Source organism: Polyodon spathula, chromosome 28, assembly GCF_017654505.1.
Source record: "Polyodon spathula isolate WHYD16114869_AA chromosome 28, ASM1765450v1, whole genome shotgun sequence".
NCBI classification, from domain to species: Eukaryota; Metazoa; Chordata; class Actinopteri; order Acipenseriformes; family Polyodontidae; genus Polyodon; species Polyodon spathula.
This window is the reverse complement of record NC_054561.1, coordinates 8,539,426-8,551,567: the sequence shown is the minus strand read 5'-3', so window position 1 is coordinate 8,551,567 and position 12,142 is coordinate 8,539,426. Positions and strand designations below refer to the sequence as shown.

General features: G+C 41.6%; 1 protein-coding gene and 1 pseudogene across 1 annotated transcript in view; one reads left to right on the top strand and one right to left on the bottom strand.

The window, feature by feature from the left end:
* LOC121301963 (zinc finger protein 135-like) overlaps positions 1 to 12,142 on the bottom strand; it is a gene marked incomplete at its 5' end in the record, with an annotated part of 125,007 nt that overhangs the window by 60,514 nt on the left and 52,351 nt on the right. The window lies entirely within an intron of this gene.
* The window catches only part of LOC121301905, a 36,462-nt pseudogene continuing 34,509 nt past the window's right edge, over positions 10,190 to 12,142 (top strand).

The following is a 12,142-nucleotide window of genomic DNA, read 5'->3' as shown; positions in this document are numbered from 1 at the left end:
AAATGCAAAGTGAGTGAACAGAAGAAAAATCTAAATCAAATCATATTTGGTGTGACCACCCTTTGCCTTCAAAACAGCATCAATTCTTCTAGGTACACTTGCACAAAGTCAGGGATTTTGTAGGCATATAGTCAGGTGTATGATTAAACAATTATACCAAACAGGTGCTAATTATCATCAATTCAATACATAGGTTGAAACACAATGATTAACTGAAACAGAAACAGCTGTGTAGGAGGAATAAAACTGGGTGAGGAACACCTAAACTCAGCTAACAAGGTGAGGTTGCTGAAGACAGTTTACTGTCAAAAGTCATACACCACGGCAAAACTGAGCACAGCAACAAGACACAAGTTATACTGCATCGCACGGTCTCTCCGAGGCAGAAATTTCAAGGCAGACAGGGGTTTCCAGATGTGTTGTCCAAGCTCTTTTGAAGAAGCACAAAAAAAAACGGGCAACGTTGAGGACCGTAGACGCAGTGGTCGGCCAAGGAAACTTACTGCAGCAGATGAAAGACACATCATGCTTACTTCTCTTCACAATCTGAAGATGTCCAGCAATGCCATCAGCTCAGAATTGGCAGAAAACAGTGGGACCCTGGTACACCCATCTACTGTCCGGAGAAGTCTGGTCAGAAGTGGCCTTCATGGAAGACTTGCGGCCAAAAAGCCCTACCTCCGACGTGGAAACAAGGCCAACTGACTCAACTATGCACAAAAACACAGGAACTGGGGTGCAGAAAAATGGCAGCAGGTGCTCTGGACTGATGAGTCAAAATTTTAAATGTATGGCTGTAGCAGAAGTCAGTTTGTTCGCCAAAGGGCTGGACAGCGGTACATGAATGAGTGTCTGCAGGCAACAATGAAGCATGGTGGAGGTTCCTTGCAAGTTTCTGGCTGCATTTCTGCAAATGGAGTTGGGGATTTTGTCAGAATTAATGGTCTTCTCAATGCTGAGAAGTACAGGCAGATACTTATCCATCAATCAGATGCCTCCCTGATCCATCAACCAACAGGGAGGCACCTGATTGGCCACAAATTTATTCTGCAGCATGACAATGACCCCAAACATACAGTGAAAGACATTAAGAACTATCTTCAGTGTAAAGAAGAACAAGGAGTCCTGGAAGTGATGGTATTGCCCCCACAGAGCCCTGATCTCAATATCATCGAGTCTGTCTGGGATTACATGAAGAGAGAGAAGCAACTGAGGCTGCCTAAATTCACAGAAGAACTGTGGTTAGTTCTCCAAGATGTTTGGGCCAACCTACCTGCCGAGTTCCTTCAGAAACTGTGTGCAAGTGTACCTAGAAGAACTGATGCTGTTTTGAAGGCAAAGGGTGGTCAAACCAAATTCTGATTTGATGTAGATTTTTCTTCTGTTCACTCACTTTGCATTTTGTTAGTTGATAAATATAAACTATTAACATGTCTTTTTTAAAGCATTCTTACTTTACAGCATTTTTTCACACCTGCCTAAAACTTTTGCACAGTGCTGTATTTGTTATGATATTAAGACTAAACGAATGTGCTACAGTTTGGTGTATAATTTAGTTATTTATAAAATATTGTTTATTTTTTATAGTAATATTTTGTTTTCATATAATAACACCCATACATTATCAGTTCATCTGTTAGTGTAATCAAATCTCAATATTGAAAGGATCCATTACAGTTTAACCAAATAAATAAATACATTAGTAACGATATGAAACAAAAATACGTTTTGGTACTTAGCTCACGTATTTAAATTACAAAATGCGACCTGTTTTAGAAATTGATTTATATACTAACTGCCATATAAATCTAAATTATATTTTAAACTGTGGGGGGGGGGGGGGGGGGGGGGGTGGGGGGGGGGGGGGGCAGACTAGCATAAATGATTTCTAAAATCCATTCATGCTAATAAACTATAACACCACATTACTTAGCACTTAGCAATAGAAAACTATGATAAATAATCAAAACTATGGCTGCGTGAATTTTATATTTAAATTATACCCACGTGTATTTGTTTCATGTCGTTATTAGCGTATTTATCTATCTATCTATTTGTTTGTTTAAACTTTACCTAGCGCTTTCAATGTACCCTCTTGCTTGTGCCACGGCTTGTCTCTGTGTCTATTCACTGATATTTGAGGGTTTGTTTATTACACATTAGCAGCCGAGCTGAATCTCTGGAGTGGTTATCCGGGACAAGCGCTTCCTTCGCTGGGTCAGAGAAACGCTGCAGTTCCGCTGGCTCGCAATAAGGATTCCGCGGTATCCAACCCGAACATCTAAATCAATAGTGTGAATACAAACATAATATAAACCTAATGACTGCACCAATGAAGCAGTAATACACGACAGGGTGTGTGTTATCATGAGATAATATCACCACGCCTTGGGTACGCTGTGAGGAACTAGACGAAGTGGACTCCTTCAACCGCCCAGGAAGTGGTGATATACAGTGCCTATAGAAAGTATACACCCCCCTGTACTTTTTTACACATTTTGTTGTCAGTGCCTCAGAGTTTCATACATTTAAATGAGGATTTATCTCCACTTACCTACACACCATACTCCACACGTAAGGGGAAAAAAGTTTTTATTGAGAAAAAAATTATATATTAAAAATACAAAACTGAAAGATCATAATTGGATAAGTCTCCATCCCATTGAGTTAATACTTGGTGGAAGCACCTTTGACAGTAATTACATTTGAGTCTGTTGGGATAGGTCTCTACCAACTTTGCACACCTAGATTTGGCAATATTTGACCATTCATTACAAAACTGGTCAAGCTCTGTCAAGTTCCTTGGGGAGCGTTAATGGACAGCAATCTTCAAGTCATGCCACAAGTTTTTGATTGGATTTAGGTCGTGGCTCTGACTGGACCACTCAAGGACATTTACCTTTGTACCAGATGCAGTGCTGGCAGGCAGGCAGCACCCCCAGACAGCGTGGGCGCAGCCTCCTCGGACAGCGTGGATCCCCCTAGCAGCGTCAGACCCTCCGGTGGCGTTGGACCCTTTAATGGCACTGGACCCTCAGAGGATGGCGGCACGGCTCCCTCTGGTGACGGAAGTGGCAACAGCGGCAGCGGACCCTCGGGAGGCCTAGGAGACAAAAAGGAGACACCAGCAGCCCCAGGAGATGTGAAGCAGCAGGCAATCCCAGGTGATCCAAATGTGGCATCCCTGAGCGGAGCAAGGCAGGCATCCTTGGGCCATGGCTCCTCCCTCTCTGGGGGCTCTCGGGACGGCGGCTCCTCCCTCTGTTGGAATGACTGGGGTCTCTCCCATGTCTACTGCCAGGTAATTAACGACCAGGAAAGCAACCTCTGGGAAGGATGCCAGATGATGTTGTTCCTCCCACCTCACCCCATCTCAACACCACAGTGTGTTGATAACTATGGGGAGGTAGTTGAAGAGGTCTGCCTCAGGGTGCATCAGCCAGTCCCAGATCTCCTGGGATGGTGGTGAAGGTGGTGGTGCTGGAGGTAGTGGGGTGGCCCCTGATGCCCAGGGTGAAAACTGCACTTCTTCCTGTGCCTGGTAGGGACATCCTGCCCAGTTGTGGCCATCCTCCTCACACCAGCCACACCAGTTTGCCAGTGGCACATCTGGGCAAGACCTCCAGTGGTGGTCCTCCTTCCCGCACCAGGAACACCAGGGAAGAGGCTGGCCAGGTCCTCCAGCAGTGGCTGTTGTTGCAGCAGCTTACATTTCTTCGGCTGCTGCAAGGCCTGCCTTTGCCGTTATCTGCTCTTTCCCATTTTTCTTTTAATTTATCTTTAAAACAAATTGTCTCAACAAAAAAAAAAATCCTGCAGTACTGCTCCAAGCCTCCTGCAGGTGCTATATACCACTTCTGACACCAAATGTGACAGGCTGGCAAGTGGATAGAGGCCCAGAGACAGGTTGCAGTTCAAAAAATACTACTTTTATTATAAATAAAGAACAAAATAAATTAAGCACAAATAGAAAGACACAGAATAAGACTTACAAAAATAAAGTTTTCCAGGCTGGGCGATGCCTTCACTGGATCCAAAAATAGCAAATTAAAAAACCACCAGCAAGCACAAACACCAGCTTCCTTCCTCAGCTCCCTCCTCTCCCTCATGGGATGCTGAGGCCTCCTTTTATGTCAGGTGGCTGAGTGCTGATTGATCTTTAATTACTCCAATCAACCCCAGCCACCTGAACACAATAAACCCAGGCAGGTAGGGGAATTTAACCCCATCCCTGCCAATCTATATAGGGCAGAGCTCTGCTCTGCCACACCCTGCTTCAATGTTCCCCTCAGATTTTCACATACATTGTTTTTCATTATAGCACAGCATTCTAACAGATCTGTGTTTAATTATTTTCTAAGGAGCAGAGCAGACCCCCTCATCTAAAGATGATTGACTGGCATGTTTGGTATAAAGCTGCTCAGCTCGATCTCTCCTTTTCAGAATCCCCTCTTGGCAGTTTAACAGGGGATGCAGGGCTGCACTCCAGTATTCAGGCTCAATTTAAAACCTGCCTGCCTTCACTTCCTCTCACTAACCACACACACTTATTCCCTTCTCAGAAATGAACACAGAGCTGACTGACCACAGAAAAGGAAAAGTGAGTTCTGTTTACACACTCTTTACATTGACTTCTGATGAGAACAATAAAATTACTGCAGCATCGGAATAGATTTAAAACAAAAGAAAATGAAAATGGGTTACACCTGACCACTAGGATTGAACTCTAGTCATTATCATTGCAGGCATGGAGATCAGCCATCAACTTATTTTACATTTAGAACACTGAAGGTGTCATTTAAAAAGCAAAATGGGTTAAACATAATAATCTAATTATCTGAAGATTTAAAAACTAAACACAATGTTTGTGTGCATTCACTTTATTATGCAGCAGTTTAAACTAAGAATTAAAGAATGCTTTACATTGTGGTAAAAATACCCCATCTTTTCAGTATTGTATCACAAAAATATCAGTCATTCTGTTTGAAATATCTAGCTCCGTCCCTTTTTACTGAACTCATTCAAGGAGGAATGCACATTATCAACCAATGTAGTTTGAGCTGCACAATGTAGAGCTGAACAGTGTTTAGGAGCCACCTACTGGATACATTGAAGCATCTCAACTTTACATTTTGACAGTTTTGTTGCAATTTAATTTGTAACTTTTAAACGGTTACTCAAATATAGTGGTGCTTATTGATAAAGCCTAAGAGATGTCTCGTCATGTTTTAATAATAATCTCTTTCTGCAATGCAAACATTCTCCAGGCTACTTATTTGCAGTTACAGTATTTCTGATGATCACATCACTGAAACACAAAATAATCCCAATTTGAATATATACATACAGTGTGTGTGTGTGTGTGTGTGTGTGTGTGTGTGTATAAAGAAACAGACAATAGTGTTGAAGCATTTCAAACAAATTTCAATTTCAAGTACTGTAATTGGACTGTGTAATACAAACCTCTCATTCTCTGACATACATGATCTGATTTCATTATTCATTCAATACATTTAGTTTTGTAACCTGCTCTGTCACTCCAATGGGTAGTTATTCATATAATAAAAAGCATTTCATTCAAAGAGCTTTAGTTTTCTAACCCCTCTCAGGTTTTTCTTGTGGAATGGAAAGCATTTTAATCACAATAAGACACCTCAGGACATCTTTTCAAAGCTTTTACGCCACTCCTTAATTAACTCCTATTTAATGTAAAGTTCATTTTACAACACTAGAACCAAGCAGCTGAGTAATACACTGTATTCCAAGACCTCTTCAGCACTCTCAATGTGTTTCGTTTTTCACTGTGTAACATTAACATGATGTTTTCTTCTTTTTAAAATCAATAGCAGTTAATGAAAGCCTGGGGGACACGCTTTGATAGCAGGGCTCCTCGAGTGTCTCAGAGCAGCGCTGTCCCCGGCGTGTCTCATTGCTGGGGACTCTTCTGCTGCTGTGGAGGCGGCTCTGCTGCCTGGTTCAGTTCACAGCGCGGTCTGAGGAAGAGTCTAAATCTGTGCCGCTGGACAGCAGGGAGGAATACTGTCCTGTATAAAGAATAGGAGACAATACCACAGTGTAAGAGAAACTAAATAAAAGCATGTGGTAGAAATATTCAGAGGTTACTGCCTGGAAGTTTACTTGTAAAGAATGACCTTTCTGCTCCCCTGTGCTGTATTTACCAAAAACAAGATCACCCGCCCTGACCCCTCCGAGACTAGCGAAGAGAAAGCGGTGAAACTGCGCCCTGCCCACGCCATTGCGGATCTGTTTGAGACGACAGCGCTCAACCTGAATTAACCCTAATATACTTCCAAAAAACATTATCAGGGGTATAGGGTTAGTGCTTGAACAACTCGCTCTGAAGAGGAGGACGGGAAACGGCAATATCGGCGCACAAAACACAGAGTATATACCTGCGAGGAAACTCGCTGCATCGGCGCTGCTTCAGCAACCGCGTCCTGCGTGGGAATACAGACTATACCAACTCCGACATGGGCGAGGGGTTCGCTGAATTCAAATCGAACTGAAAAGCTACACTGTGCTACACTTGAAGATATTGGTATTTTTTAAATTGAAACACCCCCAGTATCGCGATTCCCTTTGCGGTCCATATTATCTGAATTGCCACGCCGCTCTGAGCAGGTTGTGTTTCGCGGTTGGTATATTCGTGGTTCCGCAGCGCCTCCCCGCTCTATGGGAGGCAGACCCGTTCAGACACTGAGGGAGAGCAGAGAGGAGGTGAGCGAGTCTTTGTACAGTTGTACAGTGTGTTTTAAAACTACAGAAAGCTGTTGTGTTGTATTATTTTGAAAGCGCCAGGATGTTGTGTAGGAGCGCATTGTTTTGTATGTGTGTTGTTGTATTTGTGAAGCGGCGTGGCTGTGCGGCGTTTGTTTTTATGAGTGTTTTGTGTTTGTTGTAAAATACTCCACGTTTCGCGGGACAACAAAAATACTCACAGAACACAAACACTCGTGTTTTGTGACACCGACACGTGTGCGCGTTTGTCTTTTTGAAACAAAAATACTCCCAAAACACGTTTGTTTTTTTAACAGTTCGTGTATTTGTGAGGCGGCGTGGCTGTGCAGCGCGTTTGTTTGTATGTGTGTGTTGTGTTTGTGAAGCGGCGTGGCTGTGCAGCGCGTTTGTTTTTAGTGTTTTGTGTTTGTGAGCGGCGTGGTGTTTTGTGTTTGTGAAGCGGCGTGGCTGTGCAGCGCGTTTGTTTTTATGAGTGTTTTGTGTTTGTGAAGCGGCGTGGCTGTGCAGCGCGTTTGTTTTTATGAGTGTTTTGTGTTTGTGAAGCGGCGTGGCTGTGCAGCGCATTGTTTTTATGAGTGTTTTGTGTTTGTGAAGCGGCGTGGCTGTGCAGCGCGTTTGTTTTTATTCACATCCCCCCAGTTGCAGTCTGCGGGCCGATTTGAACGCATCTTGCGGTAAACGGCGGCTGCGCTGTGATTCCCAGAGCGGGCTGCGCCGGCTGCTGTCTTTGTGACGCCACACGCAGCTTGTAGAGAAACGCGTCTCCAAACCTGGCAGCACAGCGCAGTGACGCGCTTGAAACACAGCATGAATAACTATTAATATAACAATTATTGTTATAATAACAATTATTAATGCAGTACATTGTGACCTAAAAGCTATCACTTTGGGTCAACTGCAACGAAGTGATAGCGGCGTACCAACCCGGTGCTAATCCCGTGGTTAGTACGCAGCTCTGTACTAAACTAGTACGCACGTTAAAACCAATACACCTTATGCACGCAGCGGCCATGTTTGGGTGAAAGCGAGGCTCGGTGTGCAAGTAACTGTCATGGCCGCCTCAGCTACTGATAGTATCACTGTTTGGACGAAATCTTTAATATGTGTTCCTCAAATAAGTTGAAGAAACTGATGATTGGGCAGATAATAAAGCGAGGATTCCGAAACATACAGTTTCTATTACGTTAGTGAAGTTAGCAAGCGGTTTGCAATTCGCTTCCAGCTCGCTAATCCAGCTTGCTATTCATTTTTCCAGCTTATTTTTTTTTTCCAGGTTGCTATTTGTTTGTACAGCTTGCTATTCATTCTTCCAGCTTGCTATTCATTTTTCCAGCTTGTTGTTCATTTTTTTTCAGTTTGCTATTTGATTTTACAGCTTGCTGTTCAATTTTTTTTTTTTTTGCAAAAAAAAGGTGAATTTGGAGTTTTACTGCAGTTTGATGTTTGTTTTTTCTTCAATTTGCAAACTCCAGATGAAAAAAAAACTGAAATGAAAAGAACACACAGTATTTTCAGTTTTCCAGTTTTGGAAAATGGTAAAAATGGTATAAACACACTGTAAAGAAAAAAAAAATCTATGGTGAAAATATTAGGAACAGTTGATTTTGTTTAAGTTTACAATCATTGTGCACAAATATAAATCTCCACTGTGGAAATGTTGAGCAGCTCACCTGTTAGTGACACCAGTTTCTCTCATCTGGTGAGAAACCATGCAGCCCCCTGGCAGCTCCTACCGCTGTTTCCACACCAGACAGCCAATTGGAAGGCTCCCTATCTGCTTGCAGGAATCACAAGCTTTCTGATTGGCTGAATGCACAGGATTGAGGCACCAGTAAACTACTCACTGTCTGCAGCGTCCAATCACAACAAAGACACATTTAGGATAGTAATATAAAAACATATATAATATATTATCCTTGATCTAGGGGAGGCTTTTCCGGTTTGCCCCCCAGCCCACATCACCGCCCGGGGTATTTACACTGCCTACTTCCATACCATCTTGCTATTAGTGTTTCCAGCTTGCTATTCATTGTGTGGCATCTAGTGACGCTGTGCAGTGACTAGCTAACCGAATAGCTAACTGTCTTTTTTCATCTATTTCCCGACCTGCTAGAACCACAGAACTTGGCCTGTGAGATTTACTTGATGTCACCTACATTTCGGTACCATTCATATCACTGTGCCACCTGTAGGGGCGCTGTGTAGCTAACCGAATAGCTAACTGGCTTTTTCTTGGTGTGGAACCAACTCCCCAGTAATGTTGTTGAAGCGACACCCTGGGATCCTTCAAGAAGCTGCTTGATGAGATTCTGGGATCAATAAACTACTAACAACCAAACAAGCAAGATAGGCCAAATGGCCTCCTCTCATTTTTAACCTTTCTTATGTTGTTATGGTAAGATGTCGTTCGCCTCCACTAACATTTCAAACTTTTCAGTTCCTTTATCTTTTCAAAGCTGCACTGGGCAGTGCAGAATCTGCACACATTTCTGTGGGTGGAGTCGAGTGGCGTCACACAGCAGCTCTGGAAGAATGCGCATCTCTGATTCTGTGCAGATCTGCACTATAAGAACACGACCAGGGTGTTTTGTTTTCTCCAAACAGCTTTAGATAAAAAATAAAAAAAGTATAACAGAAGTAATTTTTAGTAAGTTTAAAAAAAAAGAAACAACATTAGAAGTCTTATTTTTATTTAAATGTGGATGATAAAACAACAGGTTGCATTTTGTTTAAATTTAAGTTTAGTTGTTTGCGATGCACAGGTATGGCAGACCCAGACTTTGTTTTCAAAATGAACCAGGCACCGGGCATCAACAAGACAGAGTCATTGAAAATGTAACAAATAAACTCAAAGCACCAGGGAAATGTTATGTTTATAGCACTGTGTTTACCACCCACGTGTTGTAGGTACGTCTCTGGTGAATTTGTAGCTGGAACAGTGTATTTAGCTTGAACAGCGTCACAATGTGTGATGCAAGTGTCATTTTTTTTTCAATACAGAAAATCTAGTGTATTGTCTGCCTCGTTGATCAGTGTAAACCTGGAGGTTAAACTAGACCTGTGTAAATATTAAAAAATATGCAGAGTTTGAGAAAGTTTCTGGAACATTGTGTCACACATCATGTTTTGTAAAAAAATCTAAATTTAAGGTCCGAGGACAAAGTGACTCCTTGCTGATAGGCTGTTTTAAGAGAAAGTATACTAAAATACATTAATGTTTAATGAAAAGAAATATCTTTTTGCCAACTTTAATGCATCATTCTTCAGATTAGACAGATAAAATCCTCTGGTATTATAAACATATTACAAGAAATTCTGTGTCCCTTCAATAGTAAAGCCAGCCCTGCTATTAAGGCCAGATTTTGATAGCCCCTTGAATAGCCTTAATAGTACTGTAAATAAATAAATACATGTTTTCTTTTTCAGCAGCTTCTAACCAGAATCCCATGTGCTGCCATGGACAGTGTGGAGATGGAATCTGTCCAGATTAAAGAGGAGTTCCCTGAACCTGAACTTCTCCCTTTTAGAGTGGAGTTCTTTGGGCTGGCTTCCCTCCCCATTAAACAGGAGCTCTGTGAGATGCAATGTGACAGCAGTCAGCCAGAGGTCTCTGAGATTAAAGCTGAGCACAATGAATTGGAGATCCCCCAGCCAGAAGAAACCCTTCCTGTTAAACAAGATGTGCTGGAAACTGACCGTATTAAACGGGAGCCCCCTGAAGTAAAGTTTGACCACATGGAACCAGGGAAGGAAGAATTTGAGGATTTCAAACCAAACATCCCTGAACTGGAGCCTGTACGCCTGCGGGAGTGTAGGGTGGTGCTGGAGAGAATCTGCGTGAGAGAGCAAGCCGCTGGAGTGGAAGGCTCTCCCAACAGCATGCAAGGAGGTGGAAAGGAAGACAATCGCTCACATTCAGAATGCAGTCTAGCAGGTGAGTGACTCCCAGTAGCGATGACATTGTCATTCTAGATTGTGTGATATCCACAGTGTGGTTGAAAGGGAGAGAGGGAGCATGTAGTTTACATTACTATCTGTTTGTTTTTGCTGTACCACTCCCCCAGCCAGTTCAAGATAGGACTCACTACTGGTGAGCTTAAGATATAGATATAAGCCCCTTTCACACTGGTACTCCTACCCGATTATACCAAGTGGGAGAAGAACTAAAGTACTGTATATAACATTAGAAATGTTCAGTGTCAAAATAGATGGATATTATTGCACACGTGTAACGTAATTAGGGAGGATAGATTCCATTTAATTAAACGTTTTAACTTTTGATAATATATGGTGTAAAGATTAAAATAAAAACATTGAGAGAGTGCTATAACTTATTTTTTATATAACTAGTTTTTCTATAAATTACCGCATATATGTCTATAAACAGGTCTTTTGATTTTCAGTGTTTACTTTGGCTTTTCTACTGTTCTTAAGTGCAGTTGATCCTGTAATTTGTGTGTCTCAATCACACTGAGAAATATGCTGATTTTCTGTGAAACAACTATATGGGCTTTTAAATCGTAAGTGTTTTTCATTGCAAAACAGAACCGACTCGTCTTTATTAATGTATGCAATATAATGATTGTAATAGTGTGTCCAGCATAAAATACTTTATTTTTCATTTGTTGCTTTAATAAAAATTAGTTTCTTATTAGCATGTTGTGATCTCGTTTGTAGGTTCTTCTTATAAATGAAAAATGAAGTATTGGCTGATTTAAAATCCCATTAAGATGTTTGACAGAAAAAACAAATGAAATCAAATGACTAAATTAAGCCCTATATATAAACAAATGTATAAAAACAGTGAAGCAATATGAAAACATGATAGCATCGGGGTATGATAAGGGTCTGTTTTAATTAGCGGGCAAGAGCAAACGGTGCTAGAATCCAAATCGCTAATCTATTCTACTTATTGTATGTAAGAGACAATAACTAGTTATGTTCACACTTTATTTTAAGTACAGTATGACGGTAATTCAAAGAAAGACTCATGACATTTGCAGAATCAATATTAAATATAGCAGTAGTCCCCTTTCAATTTGAAGATGACCGCCATTGATGCCTTTGGGATATGCCTGCTTGTCAGGTATTCGCTGAGCATTTTCTATCAAAGTTGCCGATCGGCCCCTCCATTAGTCTCCTCACTCGGGGTTGTGTGTTCGGTGAGTGGAGAACGGGTGTGGAGAGGAGAGAATTAAAAGAACAAGTAAAAGTAAATACGTGATTTCACTCTCCATGTTTGTCTGTTCGTCCGCTGTGTTAGTGTCTGTTTCGTTTAGTGTTAATTTGCTTTGTCTGTTTATTTTGTCCTCAAACTCAGTGTTTTGTTTGTCTTTGCAATCTTTTATTTTCTCTTGTTTAAATTATTAAATGCTGAGCGGTA